The following is a 20135-nucleotide window of genomic DNA, read 5'->3' as shown; positions in this document are numbered from 1 at the left end:
TTGCATGGATTGTTGTACTCAGTGAATGGATATCAGAAATTACAAGCAACAAATGCTCATTGCATACTCACCATAGGGCACCCAGTATCTTACCATATTCACTAGGCTGGTTCAGTTAAAGTTGGTGAGTAATGTCTTTCCAAGAGCTTGAATTCGGGTCATAGTTACTGAATGTCAAGGATAAATGGCTCTACTTTATGGGAGAAAGTCATTGTCTATTATCATGGATTGTTTTATGTTCTGTGGAGTTGTGAATGGAATTGAACACCATTTAAACATCTGTGACTTATGTTCTAAGGAGTAATTGTTGTTGCATTGATGAAGCAAAAGAAGATAGTTCAGCTAAAGTGACTGCCCTGAAGAATTTCTACAACAATGTTCTGAGGTTGTATGATTGCCTAAGAAGAACTCCTGTTAGACCATTGTACAAAGTATGTCTGCTGCTCATGGAGGATTTTCTTCTGGATTCAATTCAATTCAATTCAATTCAATTCAACTTTAATGTCATTGCACAAATACTGAGTATGGGTACAACGAATTGCAGTTTTATCAGAGTTCCAAAATGATACAACTGGTCAGATGCCGCTTTGCTATTAAAGACAGGCGCTTTCAATTTGCTTCTGGCTCTTTGGTCTGTTATAAAGTCTAGAGTCAAGTGATCCCTGTGAAACACAAATTGAGCATTGGCAAACAAATAATTATCATTTGGAAAAATACTTTTTCAATAATTTTATTGACATCAGTAGATTGACTGGATGTAATTAGCTGAATTTGATTTTTTTTTTTAGGGACAAAACACATAGAAAATTCTCCACATTGCTGGGTTGATGCTAATGTTTTAACTGTATTTGAATCCCTTGGCTGGGAGTCTCAGTTTTGAGTGAACTGCAGCTGGGATATTGTCTGATTTCCCAGCCTTTGTTGTATCCAGTGTCATCAGATGTTTTTTGATTTCATATGGACTGAATCAAATTGGCTGAGGACTGGCTCATGTGATGTTGGCAATCTTAGCAGAAAACTGAGATGGATCATCTAATTGGGTCACGGACTGAAGATTTAAATTCCTTCACCTATTAGCTTGTTATGTCTCCACCAAAATTTATGACCAGATGTGGCAGAACTGCATAACTTTGATCTGATTTATTGGTAGTACAATTGCTTTGCCCTATGCATGCTGCTTTTGCTGTTTAACAATGCATATGGTTTTGTGTTGTTAACTTCACCAGGATGACACCTCATTTTAAGTATGGTTAATGCTGCTCCCAGCATTTCATTTGCATTAAAGCAGATGTTGGTTTCCTGCTTTGGAAGGTAATGGGAGTGTAAGGGATACACATGACGACGAGGTTGAAGATTACCTTGGAACACAATTCTACTGTTGCAGTGGTCCGCAAATCCTCACGGAAGCCGAGTTTTAAGCTGCCAACTATATTCTATCCCATTCAGCACATTGGTAAAGATCACATACAACATGATGGGGGATGTCCTCGGTTTACAGATGGGGCTTTATTCTGTAAAGACTATGCAGTGGTTATGGACAGATAGTTCTGTCATGGGTAGATTGCTGAGGGTAAGGGCAATCTGTCACATTGGTTTGCTCATCACCTGACAGGAACAGACTCGGTCCGCATGTAATGCTCTTCAGGACTCAGCTTGCTAAATCAATAGTAATATTACTGAAGGTACACAAAATTGCTGGAGGAACTCAGCGGGTGCAGCAGCATCTATGGAGCGAAGGAAATAGGCGACGTTTCGGGCCGAAACCCTTCTTCAGACTTTCGATGATTGAAATTGAAATCCCGTACTGTAGAATATATTTGTCTAAAATGGAGTACTGACTTATCAGCTGAGAGAGGACAACTGTTGGTTAATCAGCAGATTTCCTTGCCCATGTGTGACCAAAAGCCTTGAGACATCATAGATCCTGGAGTGCACTCCCTACTACCCAGCCACTCCATCTTGCTGAAGCACTACTGTGGTGCTACTGTTGGTGGGTTGTTCTGCCAATGGACAGGATATACTCGAGGATTGTGATGATGAAGCCTGGTACATTGACCACAAGCTGATTCTGTAAATATGATTACTGTAAAAATTAAATACCTGTGGACACTGGAAACCTGTGAGAAGAGAAATAGAGTTCATGTTTTGGATTGAGGATCCTTCATGAGCAATGGTAAGGAGAATAAAGAAAAGGGTGGAAGATGTCACTGCCTGGATAAAACTGGGGTAACTATGGGTAAAGACTGGAAGCAAGGTTATCTGGTCAACAGGAGTAGTTTACTTTAGTTTAGATATATAGCATGGAAACAGACCCTTTGGCCCATCGTGTCCATGCTGACCATTGATCACCCGTTCACATTATTTCTATGTTATCCCACTTTCTCATCGACTCCCTACACACTAGTGTCAATTTACCGAGGCAAATTAACCTACAAACCCACACGTCTTTGGGATGTGTGAGGAAACCAGATCACCTAGAGGAAGCCCATGCTGTCACAGGGACAATGTGCAAACTCCACACAGACAGCACCCAAGATCAGGGTCGAAATCAGGTGACGACGTTTTTCTTGCCGTCTTTGTTGTTTCCATTGTCGTTATTATTTATCAGTTACGTTGGAGCTCCGCTCGGGCAATGCGCTTGAAATGTTGTTGAATATATTTACAATGACAATAAAGTGCATCATATTCTTATTAAAGTGAGGCAGCAGTTCTACCAGTTGCTCCACTGTGCCGCCCATTAGTAATTGGTGAATAATAACATAAACAAAGTTAACAGAATGTAGTTGTTATAAAATGCAGAGCAGGAAGTCTCACCTGACATTCCTGCTGCTGCAAAAAATGAAACTGCTCGAGTTTTTTTTGCTCCAGGTTCTGACATCTACAGTTTCTTGTGTTCCAAACATTCCTCCTCTGCATTTGGAACTCCTATAAACTTTAATAAAGATACTAAAGAATAAGACAATTCGGTGGATAGATTTGATTGCATTATTATGAAATATTCCATTTATAATTTATTTAACCTTATTTTAGATATTATTGCCTCGAAATTAGATTGCATCGCACCATGTTTTGTGCAGCAAGAAATCAAATTTAATCAAAAGATCAAATGCATTTCAAAATTGGTAGCTTCACATGAATTGCATTATCTGTCACTTTTGTTCTGGGCCCTCTGTGCTTCTGATGTGCTAATGGATGAAGGAACACTGATGTGCTTCACGGCATCCATTAACATGTGGTACCAAGTTACCGTTTTTTTAACTTGGGGAGAATCTGATCTGCTAAAGAGATCAGATGCTGATCCACCATAGAACCAACGTCGGGAGGTTTGTTTTGAGATGGGTGCATATCTGGTTCTCTTTTGGGTCTTCCCTCCTCAATCTTGAGTGACTTCCACATAACCCCAATTGTGCCAGCCTCTGCCGAGCACCTCATACTAGACACAATATTCACCCAGACATTTACAGCAATTCATCCCACCCTGCCCCCAGACCCTGCCCATATCCCCGCATGCTGAGTTGGATGATCAGCCATGATCATATTGAATGGCGGTGCAGGCTCGAAGGGCCGAATGGCCTACTCCTGCACATAATTTCTATGTTTCTATGCTCCCTGTACACCACCCAACAAACTCACACCGTGACTAATAACCTTACTATCTAGATACTGATCATAATTTTCTTAGGACAAAGTTGTCCAGGCTTGGTGCCAGGCTGTACCTCTACTCTCAGATCAATATCAACTACCGCGTTGGAATAATTTGCTCAGAATACATTGGTCTTTTGCGAGTATGCATCCCTGTACATTCAAGGAGGATTGCATCTGTGGACATTAGTTCTTTTTGTGGATTACCACACATATCTTTCCTCCCTCCAATGTTCTGCAGCTTCACCTCTCACAGCAGGACCACTGCAGAAACACCCATGGCAAATAAATGGAGAAACAGCAGTGCACCTCACTCAATCATCAACTGCCTGTGGCAGACTACAGAAGACTGTGTTAAGTAGATGAATAGTGTTAAGTAGATGAATACCTCTATAAATAGTACAACTGCAGTGAACTCAGTGCATTAAAAGCCTGGTTTCTGAGTGGCATTGATTTTTTTTAAATTAAAAAAACTTGAGACTTTTCAGCTGCTAATACAACTGAATATAGTTTAATAGATGATGCCACTCAGTGCACAGCCAACACAACTAGCAATTGATACTAAGTAGTAAAGAACTGCAGATACTGGTTTAAATCGAAGGTATACACAAAATGCTGGAGTAACATAGCGGGACAGGCAGCATCTCTGGAAAGAAGAAATGGGTGACGTTTAGGGTCGAGACCCTTCTTCCAACTGAGAAGGGTCTCGACCCGAAACGTCACCCATTCCTTCTTTCCAGAGATGCTGCCTGTCCCGCTGTGTTACTCCAGCATTTTGTGTCTACCTAGCAATTGATACTGCTGTGCATAAACAGCTGGTCACATTTTGCAAACTTCCTGATTCTGTGTCTTGGAGGTTTACTCACAAAAACTTTCATATCTATGAGTTTAGCATTTAAAGCTTAGTAATATACACCTGTTTTCTAAGCAAAGTAAAATAGAACGCTACAGTACATTTAAAGCCAAATGTAGATGTTACTTCCTGAAAATTAGGCATTTAATCTAAATTTGATATTTAAAGCAGAGAGCAAGCACATCAGGGACCCGCATCACAGCACCTCAATAAACACAATATAAAATCAATTTTCAGTTTTCAATATAAAATCAATCTCAGTTTTCAAATTATAAATCCAATGAAAATAATGGGCCTGTCCCACTTAGGCGATTTTTTTCGGCGACTGCTGGCAACTGCCATAGTCGTAGCAGGTCGCCAAAAAAACGGCGACTGGACCTCCCCTACGACAATGTCTACAACTACCTACCACCTAGTCGACGTCAAGCTACGCAAGCTACCAACAACTGGCGACCCATTAGGACGTCCAACACATCTACGACAACCTATGTCCATCCGCGACAAGCTACGACAAGGTAAGACGATTCAGTCGTAGGTACCTGTCGCCGGTTGACGTAAGTTGATGTAGGTAGTCGCCAATGGAATTCACCGAAGTCAGCACCGGCGACAACTAACGTCACCTGGCGACAACTAACGTCATCTGGCAACAACCTACGTCATCCTGGCGACAACCTACAACAGCACCTATATCAGGAGAAGACAAGCTATGATCATTGGCGTCAAGCCGACTGTCGCCTGAAAGTTTTGAACACTTCAAAATCCAGCGGCGACCAGAAAAACGCTACGACTCTTTGGGCGACTTGAGGAGACGACCATACAGACGTCACCCCTGACCATGTGGCGACAGCCTAGTCGCCTGTAGTCGCCTAAAAAATCGCCTAAGTGGTGGGACAGGGGCATAATATGTTTTAAGTGTTGACTTAAATGCCTTTCATTTGTTTGTTGAAATTTGTTTAACTTTTACTTAGCTTGCTGGGGTATCAAATTTCTGATGAGCAAGCAGGTATGCAGTTCATGATCTCCATCATGTTTTGTGATGTCATCCTATGGATTATCTTGCCTAGGAAAGAAATGACAGGAATAATTACTATAGGCAACTCTAATATTCTTAGAATAAAGATCTTATCAATGGTGTAGCTAAAAGTAGTTTAGTATTATCAGAGCAGAAGACCTCTTTCTCATCATTTCCTCCCTGAAGATAATAGGTTGAGAGAGAAGATAAAGGGAATTGTTATTCTTTGTTAAAAAAAAAGAGGCATAAATGAAGGAAACTTCTCAGATAAAATCTGCCCTCAGGGACAGGGGAGAAGAGGGAATGACTGGGGCATAAATGGTCCTTGATTAAGATGGCTGCTTTGCCAAGGTAGTGCAACATGAAGATGGAGTCGATGGAGAGGAGGCTGGTTTGTATGATGGACTGGACTGCAACCACAAATTTCTGTTATTCCTTGTGCTCTTGGGCAGAGGTATTGCCAAACCAAACTGTGATGCATTCCGGGTGCTTCTGCAGTGCTTCTGTAGATGTTGGTAAGAGTTGTTATAGACATGTTGAACTCATTAGTCTTCATGGAAGTAGAGACATCGATGTGGTTTCTTGGCCCTAGCTTCAATGTAGTGGTCTAAGATGGATTGTTAGTGATATTTATGTCTAGGAACTTGAAGCTCTCTACCATCTCAACTTCAGCACCATTGATGCTGACTGGCGCATTGGCTTTTCTTGAGGAGAGATTAATGGACCTATATGAGGAGAGGAATGGTCCTATATTCACTGGAATTTGGAAGATTGAGAGATTATGTCAGTGAGACAGTAGTTTTAGAGTGCATAGTGTGTGTTTATAGATCTGCTTCCTGTATCTGAAGAGGTTACAACTCGGCATTACAATCTTGAAATCAGGCGCCTGCCATGTATGACAAAGAAAAATAAGCTTTTCTTCATTTGGAGAGTGGTGAATCTTGACATTTTCTTTTATGGATAACCATGAATCCTTAATGGACATGTATATTCAAGATTGCAATCAACAGATTTTTACTTAAGGTACCAAAGGATATGGGAAAAAGGCTGAAAAAGTTCATGATTTTATTAAATGGCAGATTGAAAAAAGGTTATTAAGGCTTACTCTGATTTTTGTTTTGTTCTTATGATGACTTTGTAATGTTTACTTAACTTGACTCCGAATTACTCTAAACTGTTCACATAGATACAAATTTTAAACCACTTCCTATCAATTAAAACTGCAGATTAGAATATAACCGATGTATCCTATGAAACGTTCAGCCAATACTTTGCATGACTAACAATAGTTAACTCAAAAGTGAAAAAGTTATCTAATTGTCAGGAACTGTGATCCCATTGCATATTTGTTAAGATTTTTTATTTATGAAACAGTTTCTACAAGCTATCTTACACAAGAATGCAATGTTCTGAACAAACATCATCAATGGCATTCTGCCAGTTGGATTAATTTACAATAGGGAATTGAAAAGTTAACAGTTTGTGTTAAACTTCATCGTAAGTAACTCTCACAGGGGATCTCAGAGTTCATAGGCAAAGAGTTTACAACAGTCCAGGAGAAAAGACGACAAAGACTAGTCAAGTCAGGAAATGCTGAAGTAATTAAACCAATGTGACAAATTGGGTCAAAATAATAGGCGATTTATAAATTCTAAAGAGACAACTAAATCTTCGGACGTCAACAACTTGAACTTTTGTATTTCTTCTGGTAAGATGGAATGATTTGTATTTACTTATACATGGTAACTTTGATCGCTGTAAATGTGTTTCAAAACTTAGAATGTTTGAAGAATTCTTGCTAAGTATAGCAATGTGACTAATTGATCAGAATCTGATGTTCCATTATAGTCCATCAGCAAAGAAACAAAATGGTTAAGATTTTTTTTTAATAGGAACCAGGAGCATTATATTGTCCTACTGCTATGTTAAAATACTTAGAATGGGTCTGTTTAAATGAACAAAAAGCAATGAGTATTTGCAGATTTCCTCTGTAGGCATAAGCCTTATTTCCAGAGAAAAAAAACGTGATTTTGTATTTGTCACAAGTCTTCAATCTGAGCCACATTATGTGATTGTTCAAACAATCAATCACTACTTATTCAATTTGAAGTGGAGTGCAGAACCTTTTGAACCAAATAAATTGATACGACAAAGGATTTATGTTAGAATGGCATCAATGGGATTAAAGGAATCTCCTGGAATTTATTTGACCACAATAGAATTCACCATGTGTGTCAAACAAGCGCTATAAGAGCAAACAGTAAATGGGAAGCCATTAGGTTTGTATAGCTGTTTTGCTATGTTGTTTTGCTTTCTGAACAGCAACTCCAGCCAGGGCTTGTTGCTTGGAATCAAAAGGCAGATTTATAAGATAGTCTTCATCTTCTTCTTCTTCTGATTGCATATGGCATGCACAGCCTAAAGTTGTAGGACTACTTGTTCTATTTGGTTTTATTTCATTGTGCACGCCAGGTTGATTGCATTCGTTGAAACAGGGCGGACCACGTGAAGGTTGCAATCTCCCACCCCGTAAGATAGTCTACTATCTTTTTACATCAGCATCACATTAGAAAGAGATGGTTTGGCACAGATCATATTCAAAACCTCGCACAATAGGAATGAATCAAACATTTTTATTTGTTGAGATTATGGTTATGGCTAATATAGATTAATATGATTAAAGGTTGGTGTATTTTGAATATTGCCAGACAAAGGATGAAGGTGAATGTAGAAAATAAATTGGCATGCAATAAAGGATATTAAAGTGCTGGAAAATGTTTAAATGAAAATAATTAAAGGTGTTGTATCTGAATATGTAGCATTTAGTAAATGAATTAATGGCACAAATGGAAGTAAGTTGGTATGATATAGTTGTCATTATGGAAAGATGGCTACGGGTCAACCAAAGCTGGGAAATACATTTTCCAGTGTATTTAATATTTAGGAAAGGCAGGAGAATGGGCAATGGGGTTGATGTATTTCCAGGTTAATTCCTGGGATGGCGGGTCTGACATATGATGAAAGAATGGGTCGACTGGGCTTGTATTCATTGGAATTTAGAAGGATAAGAGGCGATCTTATAGAAACATATAAAATTATTAAGGGATTGGACAGGCTAAATGCAGGAAAAATTTCCCGATGGTGGGGGAGTCCAGAACCAGGGGGTCACAGTTTAAGAATAAGGGGGTCGGCCATTTAGGACTGAGATGAGGAAATATATTTTAACCCAGAGAGTTGTGAATCTGTAGAATTCTCTGCCACAGAAGGCAGTGGAGGCCAATTCACTGGATGTATTCAAGAGAAAGTTAGATATAGCTCAGGGCTAATGGAATTAAGGGATATGGGGGGGGAAACAGGAACGGGGTACTGAATGATCAGCCATGATCTTATTGAATGGCAGTGCTGGCTCGAAGGGCCGAATGGCCTACTCCTACTTTCTATGTTTCTATGCTTCTAAGTGTAATAGTAATTGTGATCAACTGTATTCTACATGTCAATGGGACAAATCAAATTTACCATAATAATGTGGATGATTAATTGATGGAATGTATATGAAAGATCAATATGTTATGGAACTTACAAGAGAAAAGCCTATTTTGCATCTTGTATTGTGCAATAAGAAAGGGTTAATTGATAATCTTATTATCAAGCAGCCTTTGGGGTTGATGGACCATAATATGATTTAATTTGACATTGAAATTGAAAGTGATGTTGTTTAATGCAAAAGTAGAGTCAAATATCCCCCCAAAATAAGAGGAGAATTTGACTGTTATTGATTGGGTTAATGCATTGGAAGGCACAATGGTAGAGAGGCAATGGTTAATATTTAAAGAAGCAAAACAAATTTTGGGCTCAAATAACCATCAGGAAAAATGATTTGTCCATGTTCGTCCTGAGACATTAAAATGAGTTTTAAATCAAAAGAAGAAGCTTATAAAGTTGCCAGTAATAGCAGGAGATGGAAATGTGTTAGAATTCAGCAGAGGAAGATTAAGAATTTAATAAAGAAAGGCAGGCTAGAATATAAGTGTAGACAGGCTAGTGACATAAAAATAGACTTTAAGAAATCTTGCGAGGAATTAAACACTCTGCTTGGCTTCACAGAGAAAGACACTCAAAGGTCTATCAGAGATTCAAGAATCAAGAAAGAATGAGGAACTGAAAAATCTAAGTATTAGCAAAAATAGTATAGGGATTTAACAGCATTAAATAGTTGAATAGATAAGGGAGTTACCTGTGGATGTGGTTTATTTGAATTTCTAGAAGGCTTTTGATAAGGTCTTACAGAGTATGTTGGTTTACAAGGTTTTAACACATGGAATTGGAAGTTTTGCATTGACGGAGACTGAGAATTAGTTATTGGGCGGAAATTGAAGAGTGATCCTCCTCAGGGTGCAGACTGTGACTATTGGGATAACTTTTGGGGTCCTTGGAAGAGGTTAAACTGAGGTTTATTCTCCTTACTTGATAAACATAAACACTCCACAACATTGTTTCAAAGAAGACTAGTCACACTACACTGGAAAGTGTTTATTCCTCAAACAATATTTCCAAAGTAATTTATTTGAAAATTATCATTATATTGTCCATGTGACCTCTCTGGTGCGAATTGGCTTCTATTTTTTGTTGCGTTACATCAGTGACTATGTATCCAAAGGAGGTCAACAGCTGTAAACTTCTGGATATTCTGAAAAAAATATAAGAGACTAAATAGAGTCATAGAGTGATTCAGCGTGGAAACAGGCCTTTCGACCCAACATAACCCAGTTACATTAGTCTGCCAGAATTTGGTCTATATCCCACCAAACCTGTCCTATCCATGTACCTGTCTAACTGTTTCTTAAACGTTGGGATAGTCCCAGCCTCAACTACCTCCTCTGGCAGCTTATTCCATACACACACCACCCTTTGTATGAAAAAGTTACCCCTCAGATTCCTACTAAATCTTTTCCCCTTCACCTATGCCCTCTGGTCCTCAGTTCACCTACTCTGGGCAAAAGACTTAGATTTAAATGTCTCTGAAGGGTCTCGACCCGAAACATTGCCTATTTCCTTCGAGTCTGAAGAAGGGTCTCGACCCGAAACGTCTATTTCCTTCTCTCCATAGATGCTGCCTCACCCGCTGAGTTTCTCCAGCATTTTTGTCTACCTTAGATTTAAATGTTATTATCTTTGTCCCTTTTTAGATTTCCTTGACATCATTTTAAGAGGAAAATACTTCTTTGGGTCTCCATTCAAACTCAACAAACAGCATTTAATTGCAACAATTGGGTTAAACCCATTATAGTGTGCAGTTTAGTGGTAGAATCTGGGGTTGATGATGGGAATGTGGGGAGAATGATATGTGATTGATGTGTATTTGAAGGTCAGTGTGAACTTGTTGAGCTAAAAACCTTGTTTCAGTACCCTTGACCTCTGTGGTTCTATGGTTGTATAACTGCTGGAAGATGGGGGAAGTAACTGTGGTACATTGAGCACAAATAACTAAAATGCAATTTTTGCAGAATTGCAAACAACTCCTCAGCGATTTGTACCTGGCATTGACTGACGCAACTCTCCTCCCATGGTTTTCACAGCATTTTCTCGAAGGCTCCCTCATACAGATATGTTCAATATAGATGATTCTCAACTCTCCTATTTTGTACTTCCTTCACCATGATCTCTAGTACAGTGCTAGATAACTGGAGTCCTCTATTTATCAGATTATATTATTCTATGGGCTCCATTTGTTAAAGCTCTGCAATGTCCTTCACCTAGCCTTTAAGAAGAGCTAGCTAACTTTAGGTTGTGCCTTGCTCGCCTTAAGTGAACTTAGCACATGTGCTGAGGCATGAAGCCAATAAGTCTGCACTAGTGCTAGCTCCAGCGGCTTCAGGTGCCTGCAGGAGTTGGTCCAAGACTCAGAAGTATAGAGGAAGACAGAGATGATGGTGCCTAGAGGACCATGAGTTTTGTGCCAGGTCTGAGGTCATGATCAACAAACACACTTTTTCTTAATTAATCAAAGGTTGAGCTAGTGTATTGAGGGTAGTTTATTGACGTTTGCCTTCCCCATGTGATGGCCCCTGAGATATGGGAAGTAGTCCAGACTTTCCAAGGTCACATTATAATCTGTTTTTTTGACAGAAGTCAGTGTGATGCGTGTCAGCAGAGGACCTTAGTCTTGCAGATGTTGATTGTAAGGCTTATTCTCTCATATGTTTCAATTAGGGTGTTGACAAGTTGACTCGGCCTCTGAGAATGGCAAACCTCACCCACACATAGATCACTGAGGTTTGGTTGATCTTAATTCTGAACTGTCGTCTCTATAGGGAAAGATTTCCCATTAGTTCTAAAATTAGCTCCACTCTCATGGGAGGTTTGTTACTCAGACCCAGTAAACTAGATTATGTCATCTTCAACTCCAAGGAACTGCCTAAGAAGAAGTAACATGATAGGTGTGAATCATTTAACATTTAATAGACAATTATTGATTTTTAAAAAACTTTCATTAACTTTGAAGTTCTCTGTAGAATATCCCCTACTGAATTGAACAGTGTGCTAGATCTTCGTAAATTTTAGCAGGCGAGAAGAAAATGACTCTGCTGAAATGTCCGAAACGGTAAATTCAGAGCCACGTTCAAATGGGAAAGGTCTAAATAGTGTGCGGAGCATTTTGTGGAAAATCATTCATGGTCTTTTACTCCATGGTCTTATCTCTTGGAAACAGTGATAAATGACTCACTGATAAGAGAGGGAGAGGCTGCAATACATTTGAATATTAGTGACGAAAATTCAAATTTATTAATGCTTTCTTTATTCACACATGCATTATTTTCCTGTTAAGGCTAAGTCACTCTAAGTCACTCTAAAGAGACAGCACTCTCCTAGAACTCAGATATTAATCTACTTGAAGGATCTGCATCTTTTTGGCTCATAGGAGCAGTACAGCTGCAGTCAAATTACATTGGGAAGGATGGATTGTGGGAGGTTTAGGAATGTTTGATAAGAGTTCTTGAGTGGTGGCCAGTTCAGGGTTTATCAAAGGTCCAGTACACATGATATCATAGTAGGTCTTGCCATAAAAGGAATTTTCTTGAGTATACTATCAAAACACATATATATTAAGTAATATAACCATAGCATTATATTGATTTTCCAGGGCTTTTTAACTGCTGAAGCCATAACATCTTTCCGTTCAATCTGTGGGTCTTGGCAATTAATTGAATAGTTTGAAGCAATTCTGACTGTGTGATTTTCAGTCATAAAGAATTATTTATCATCTCCTACTAAGTGACACAAAACAAGAACAATTAAAAAAATGTTATTGTAAAAAACTGCAGAATCAACATTTGAAAACTCAGAAGAAAAAATAGTTTTGTAACTTGATGGATTTCCTACTCTGAAACCTGTCATTCATGTTAAAATCCCACAATTTTGGGAGAAGGGTTCTGAGAATTTGTGAGGTGTGAGTCTAAATTTACTCCATATGGCAAAATCTATTACCTGCCAAGAAAAAGAAGCAGATCTCCAAAAATTTAGTAGGTACACAAAAATGCTGGAGAAACTCAGCGGGTGCAGCAGCATCTATGGAGCGAAGGAAATAGGCGACGTTTCGGGCCGAAACCTTTCTTCAGACTGATGGGGGGTGGGGGGGAGAAGGAAGGAAAAAGGGAGGAGGAGGAGCCCGAGGGCGGGGGGATGGGAGGAGACAGCTCGAGGGTTAAGGAAGGGGAGGAGACAGCAAGGGCTAGCAAAACTGGGAGAATTCAACGTTCATGCCATCCGGACACAAGCAACCCAGGCGGAATATGAGGTGCTGTTCCTCCAATTTCCGGTGACTGGACATCCATGGTGAAGATGAGGGGGTGAGGGCCTAGAGAGTGGAATGCGCGGAGGCGGCGGAGAGTGTCTGAGGTGTCTAGAACATAGGTGGGAAGGGATTTGACCAAGGGGGATAGTATGATAGTATAGTAATGCTATAGTTCACTCCATACTATCCCCCTTGGTCAAATCCCTTCCCACCTATGTTCTAGACACCTCAGACACTCTCCGCCGCCTCCGCGCATTCCACTCTCTAGGCCCTCACCCCCTCATCTTCACCATGGATGTCCAGTCACTCTACACCTCCATCCCCCACCAGGATGGCCTCAAAGCCCTCCGGTTCTTCCTCGACCAGAGGAGCAACCTATACCCAGCCACTGACACCCTCCTCCGCCTAGCGGAGTTGATCCTCACCCTCAACAACTTTACGTTTGACTCCTCCCATTTCCTCCAAACACAAGGCGTAGCTATGGGCACACGCATGGGCCCCAGCTACGCCTGCCTCTTTGTCGGGTACGTTGAACAATCCTTGTTCAATACGTACCAGGGCCCCATCCCCGACCTCTACCTCCGTTACATTGACGACTGCTTTGGGGCCACCTCCTGCACCCACACACAACTGACTGACTTCATCCACTTCACCACCAACTTCCATCCGGCACTCCAATACACCTGGACCATTTACAACACTTCCCTACCATTCCTTAACCTCACCATCTACATCGCAGGGGACAGACTTCTGACCGACATACACTACAAACCAACTGACTCACATGGGTATCTGGACTACACGTCTTCCCACCCTGCCCCCTGTAAAGACTCCATCCCCTACTCCCAATTCCTCCGCATACGCCGCATCTGCTCCGAGGATGAGACGTTCCACACCAGGGCATCGGAAATGTCCTTGTTCTTCAGGGAATGGGGATTCCCCTCCGCCACCATAGATGAGGCTTGCACCAGGGTCTCATCCATACCCCGCAACACTGCTCTCTCTCCCCATCCCCGCACTCGCAACAAGGGCAGAGTCCCCCTAGTCCTCACCTTTCACCCCACCAGCCGGCAAATACAACAAATAATCCTCCGCCATTTCCGCCACCTCCAACGTGACCCCACCACTCGCCACATCTTCCCATCTCCCCCTATGTCTGCCTTCCGCAAAGACCGCTCCCTCCGCAACTCCCTTGTCAATTCTTCCCTTCCCTCCCGTACCACCCCCTCCCCGGGCACTTTCCGTTGCAACCGCAAGAAATGCAACACCTGTCCCTTCACCTCCCCCCTCGACTCCATTCAAGGATCCAAGCAGTCGTTCCAGGTGCGACAAAGGTTCACCTGTATCTCCTCCAACCTCATCTACTGCATTCGCTGCTCTAGATGTCAACTGATTTACATCGGGGAGACTAAGCGGAGGTTGGGCGATCATTTCGCCGAACACCTCCGCTCAGTCCGCAATAACCTACCTGAACTCCCGGTGGCTCAGCACTTCAACTCCCCCTCCCATTCCCAATCCGACCTCTCTGTCCTGGGTCTCCTCCATTGCCAGAGTGAGCAACTCTGGAGGAGTTGGAGCAATTGGAGGAACAGCACCTCATATTCCGCCTGGGTTGCTTGCGTCCGGATGGCATGAACGTTGAATTCTCCCAGTTTTGCTAGCCCTTGCTGTCTCCTCCCCTTCCTTAACCCTCGAGCTGTCTCCTCCCATCCCCCCGCCCTCGGGCTCCTCCTCCTCCCTTTTTCCTTCCTTCTCCCCCCCACCCCCCATCAGTCTGAAGAAGGGTTTCGGCCCGAAACGTCGCCTATTTCCTTCGCTCCATAGATGCTGCTGCACCCGCTGAGTTTCTCCAGCATTTTTGTGTACCTTCGATCTTCCAGCATCTGCAGTTCCTTCTTGAACTCCAAAAAATTAGTGTTCAGTTTGTTCTACTCATAGCTCAGTACGGGCCATGCAGACTTCAACAGGTATGTGGCAATCAATGCTCTGTCCTCTAAGACAGAATGAGTACATCAAGTATATTCTGATTCAGTATGTTTGTAAAACTTACAGGCAAGAGTCAGATAGTAAAGGTCTGTGCAGTGCAATCAGGAGTTTGGTGTGAAACGGTAAATGCTTTGCTGGACAGCAGTTTTCAGTTATCACGTCATTTACTTTGACCATCACATTCACATACTGGCTTCTCCATCTTTACGCTTCTATATTCAACCTATCAGGAGAAAAGCATGTGTTTTCAGAGAGACCACCAGGAAGGTTGCACTTGAGTTTACCTAGTAAAGCATTCTCCTGTTGTTCATCAACCACGGCTCAGAGTACCAAACTATCAACCTCTCCAAACTGTTTAAAAGGGAACTGCAGATGCTGGAAAATCGAAGGAAGACAAAAATGCTGGAGAAACTCAGCGGGTGAGGCAGCATCTATGGAGCGAAGGAAATAGGCAACGTTTTGGGTCGAAACCCTTCTTCAGATTGATGTGAGGGTGGTGGGGGGTGGAGGGGGCGAAGAAGAAAGGAAGAGGCGGAGACAGTGGGCTGAGAGAGAGCTGGGAAGGGCAGGAGAAAGCTGGGACTACCTGAAATAAGAGAAGTCAATGTTCATACCGCTGGGGTGTAAACTGCCCAAGCGAAATATGAGGTGCTGCTTCTCCAATTTATGGTGGGCCTCACTCTGGCCATGGAGGAGGCCCAGGACAGAAAGGTCGGATTCGGAATGGTAGGGGGAGTTGAAGTGCTGAGCCACCAGGAGATCAGGTTGGTTATTGCGAACTGAGCGGAGGTGTTAGGCGAAGCGATCGCCAAGCCTACGCTTGGTCTCACCGATGTAGAGCAGCTGACACCTAGAGCAGCGGATGCAATAGATGAGGTTGGAGGAGGTGCAGGTGAACCTCTGCCGCACCTGGAAAGACTGCTTGGGTCCTTGAATGGAGTCAAGGGAGGAGGTAAAGTGTAGCAAGAGAAAGTGCCAGAAGAGGGGGTGGTTTGGGTGGGAAGGGATGAATTGACCAAGGAGTTACGAAGGGAGCGTCTCTGCAGAAAGCAGACGGGAGGAGATGGGAAGATGTGGCCAGTGATGGGATCCCGTTGGAGGTGGCGAAAATGTCGGAGGATTATTTGTTGTATATGACGGCTGGGAGGGTGCAAGGTGAGGACAAGGGGGACTCTACCCTTGTTATGAGTGGGGGGATGGGGAGTGAGAGCAGAGTTACGGGGTATAGGAGAGACCCTGGTGAGAGCCTCATCTATAGTAGAAGAGGGGAACCCCCGTTCCCTGAAGAATGAGGACATCTCCGATGCCCTGGTGTGGAACACCTCATCCTGGGTGCAGATCTCCTCGATAACCATTAGTACAGGGACACCTCTAGGTTGTGTACTCTGTCCCCTGCTCTACTTACTCTGTACCCATGACTGTGTAACCGGACACAGTTCCAACTCTATCTTTAAATTCACCGTCGACACCACCGTTGTTGGATGAATTACAGGTAATGATGAGTTAGAGTGTCGGAGGGAGATTGTCTGATTGAATGGTGCCAGACAACAAAATTGCTCTCAACATCAGTAAGACCAAGGAGCTGATTGTTGTCTTTTGAAGAAAAATACCAAGAATGCACAAACCTTTCTTCATCGTTGGGTTGGTGGTGGAGAGAGTCAACAACTTCAAATTTCTGGGTCTGCATATTTCTGAAGATCTGTCATAGGCCTGGCACATGCCAGCATAAAGAAAGCCCATCAACACCTCTACTTTCTCAGAAGATTGAGGAGATTCAGTAAGTTAGCTCTCTTGAACTTCTACAGGTGGATGGTAGAGAGCATATTTACTGGATGCATCATGGCCTGGTTCGGTAACTCGAAACCTCAGGAATGTAGGAGATTGCGAAACGTGGTGGACAGGTATGACAGGTACTGAACTTGTACATGGTACAGGTGGTGGACAGTACCATGACAGGTACTGATCTCCCCCCCCCCCCCCCCTCCCCCCCCACCATCAAAGGGATCTATAGGATGCTCTGCCTCAAGAAGACAGCTAGCATCATCAATGACCTTCACCACCCAAGCAATGCTCTCTTTTCACTCCTGCCATCAGGAAGAAGGTATAGAAGTATAAAAACTGTGATGTCCGGGTTCAAGAACAGCATCTTCTTTGAACACTACAAACTATGAATTATCACCATTGCCTGACCCCTGTTTGCATTAATATATATATTTTTTAATTTATTGAACTTTTTTTTATTTATTGTGTTATCTATGAGTACTGTGTTTACCGACCTGTTGTGCTGCTGCAAGTATGAATTTCATTGTTCTGTTTTCTGTACATATAACAATTAAACACTCTTGACTCGATCTGTAACCGGCATAGAAGTGGAGGTACCAGAAAATCAAACTCCTACTTTCATGTCTCTTAATATCATGATTTTGGATGATTTTGCACAACTTCATCCAGAGATATTAAAGGCAGAAGTTTGACAAGCATATAATAGGACTCCAATAGTTAATTCTTGTTGAGGCCAAAGAAAATGGTAATTGATGAGGTGGCACATGAATCTGACCCACTCATTCAGTAGGATAATAATTGTGATCCTACCGCTGTCACTTTGTTAATGCCATTGTAGAGATTTTGCCCTCATGTCACGAAGGTGCTGCCTGAAGTTGGGTCGTAGACTAGAACTGCTACAGGTCATTCTACAAGATATTAAGTACAGTTCAGGTTGCCCCAATACAGAAAGATTTGCTTACTTTGAAGAAGGTGTATAAGAAGTTTATCAGGATGCTACCTGGATTAAGAGGGTATTAGCTATAATGAGAGGTTGGACCAACTCAGCTTGTTTTCTCTGGAGCTTCAGAGGCAGACGAGATATCTGATAGAAGTTTATAAAATGATGAGAGGAATAGAGAACCTTTTTTTTTGCCATGATGTTAATATCAAATATCAGATGGCATAGCTTTACGATCAGAGGGGGAAATGTTAAATGAGATGTGCAGGGGGAGTTTTTTTTAAGCAGAATGTTTGATACCTGGAATTTATTGCCAGGGGTGGTGGTGGAGGCAGATACAACAGTAGTGTGGAAAATGCTTTCAGATACAGGAATATGCAGAGAATCGAGTGGTATGGATTACATGCAACCAGAAAGGGTTAATTTAATTTGGCAGCATGTTCAATACAGACATTGTGGGCTGAATGGCCAGTTCCTGTACGCTCTTCACCATGAGCTAGTCAGTGCAAAAATAGGAGGAAAGAGCATGTGATGGTATAACTGGGATATGATAAACGGAGAGCCTTAGATTTCTGAGACATTAGTAATTTTTCAGTGAGAGGTGGGACAATTTGGATAGTGTTACCTGAATAGAGCTGGGACCAATTTATTTGTGGGTAATTAGCTGGTGTTCAACCAAAATTGAACAACTAAGGTTTTCCAAGATTTGAAGCAAGTTTCTTTTAAAATGTGGGATATTATGTCAGCAAATCTAATTTAGATAAGAAGATACAATGAGACACTATTAACATAAGAGTGACCAGATAATATAAGAGGAGGGCCAATATGTTGCAACTTTACCAAACGCTGGTTAGGTTGCATTGTATACAAGTTCTGGTTGTTACTAGAAGGAAGATGTGATTGCACTGGAGATCGTGCAGAGGAAATTAACGAGTATGTTCCCTGGATTGGAGAGCTTTAGTTATGGGCAGAGATCTAAAAGGTTGGCTTGTTTCTTTGCAACAAGGGAGGTTGAGGGGTGACCTGTCAGAAGTATATAAAATTAAATGCTTAGATGGTGAAACTCTTTTTTTCCCCCATGGCTGACATTAAAAACAGGATGACATATATTTAAGGTAAGAGCAAGAAGTTTTCAAGGGGAACTCAAGGGTAGGTATTTTACACAGAATGGTTAATGTCTGGAATGTGCTGCCGGATGAGATAGTGGAAACGGATACAATTACTATGTTTAAGGGGCATTTAGCTAGGGACACTTAAGGGAGATTTAAGGGACACTTAACTAGGCAAAGCATAGAAGGATATGGTCCTATTGAAGGAAAATGGGATAAGTATAGAATGGCAATAAGGTCAGCATGGACGTGATGGGCCAAAAGGCCTATTTCTGCGCTGCATGATTTATGATATCAGCCTGCAAATGTAAAGGTAACATATTTTATTAACAGTATAACTGCTCTAATATGTTGAACACGGATATGATTGTGGATTTGCATTAATAGTGGTGAGCTAAGGACGTTTCTTCTCAGCAAATATTTCCAAACCAATTGTGTCTCAGATTAAAAATTCATAGTGTAGGGGGTTAAGGGGAGTGGACAAGTATTGAATCTGTGTGTAACTGCTTCACGGCATAGAAGTTTAACTAGACTGCCTGAAGATTGAGTGCTGCTAATGAATACACAAAAGCTCTATAAGTGGATATTTCCCATTAAAAATTGTGACTAATTGGCGTCACATTCATTAGCATAGTGACAGTGATTCATTGCTCTACTTTACAGCTAGGCATGGACATACAGTATTAAGGCAAAATGAACCAAAGATTGCAAGTACTGACATTCCATTTGTCTCAGAATTTCAGAGGCAAAGTTTTTAGTATGAAAACATACTGGAAAACTTGTCAGCCTGATTTTAAAGCTGATGTGGTTTAGCTACCCAAGACAATAACACCTGAATTTCATTCCATTGAAGTGAATGTAAATTAAATTTGAACAGTTTCTCCAATAAATGTATAATCCACAAAATTAGGGTTACAACAGAACCCCAAAGACACATAGTGCTGGAGTAATTCAGCGGGTTAGGCAGCATCTTTGGAGAACATGGGCAGATGGTGTTCCGTGTTGGGACCCTTCTTCCA

The 20135-nt window shown here is 41.7% G+C and overlaps 1 protein-coding gene across 7 annotated transcripts in view; it reads left to right on the top strand.

The window, feature by feature from the left end:
* Window positions 1-20135, top strand: part of ripor3 (RIPOR family member 3) — a 146361-nt gene that overhangs the window by 40721 nt on the left and 85505 nt on the right. The window contains exon 1 of one of the 7 annotated variants that reach the window (XM_033041536.1): window positions 6899-7215. The exons of 5 other annotated variants lie outside the window; for them this stretch is intronic. The gene's annotated coding sequence lies outside the window, so the exon portion shown is untranslated. Of the gene's footprint in view, window positions 1-6898; window positions 7216-20135 lie in introns of those variants that run through there. One more of the 7 variants, XM_033041534.1, reaches the window with a different exon arrangement.

This window comes from Amblyraja radiata, chromosome 23, assembly GCF_010909765.2.
Source record: "Amblyraja radiata isolate CabotCenter1 chromosome 23, sAmbRad1.1.pri, whole genome shotgun sequence".
Taxonomy (NCBI): Eukaryota; Metazoa; Chordata; class Chondrichthyes; order Rajiformes; family Rajidae; genus Amblyraja; species Amblyraja radiata.
This window is presented reverse-complemented; position numbering and strand designations above follow the sequence as displayed.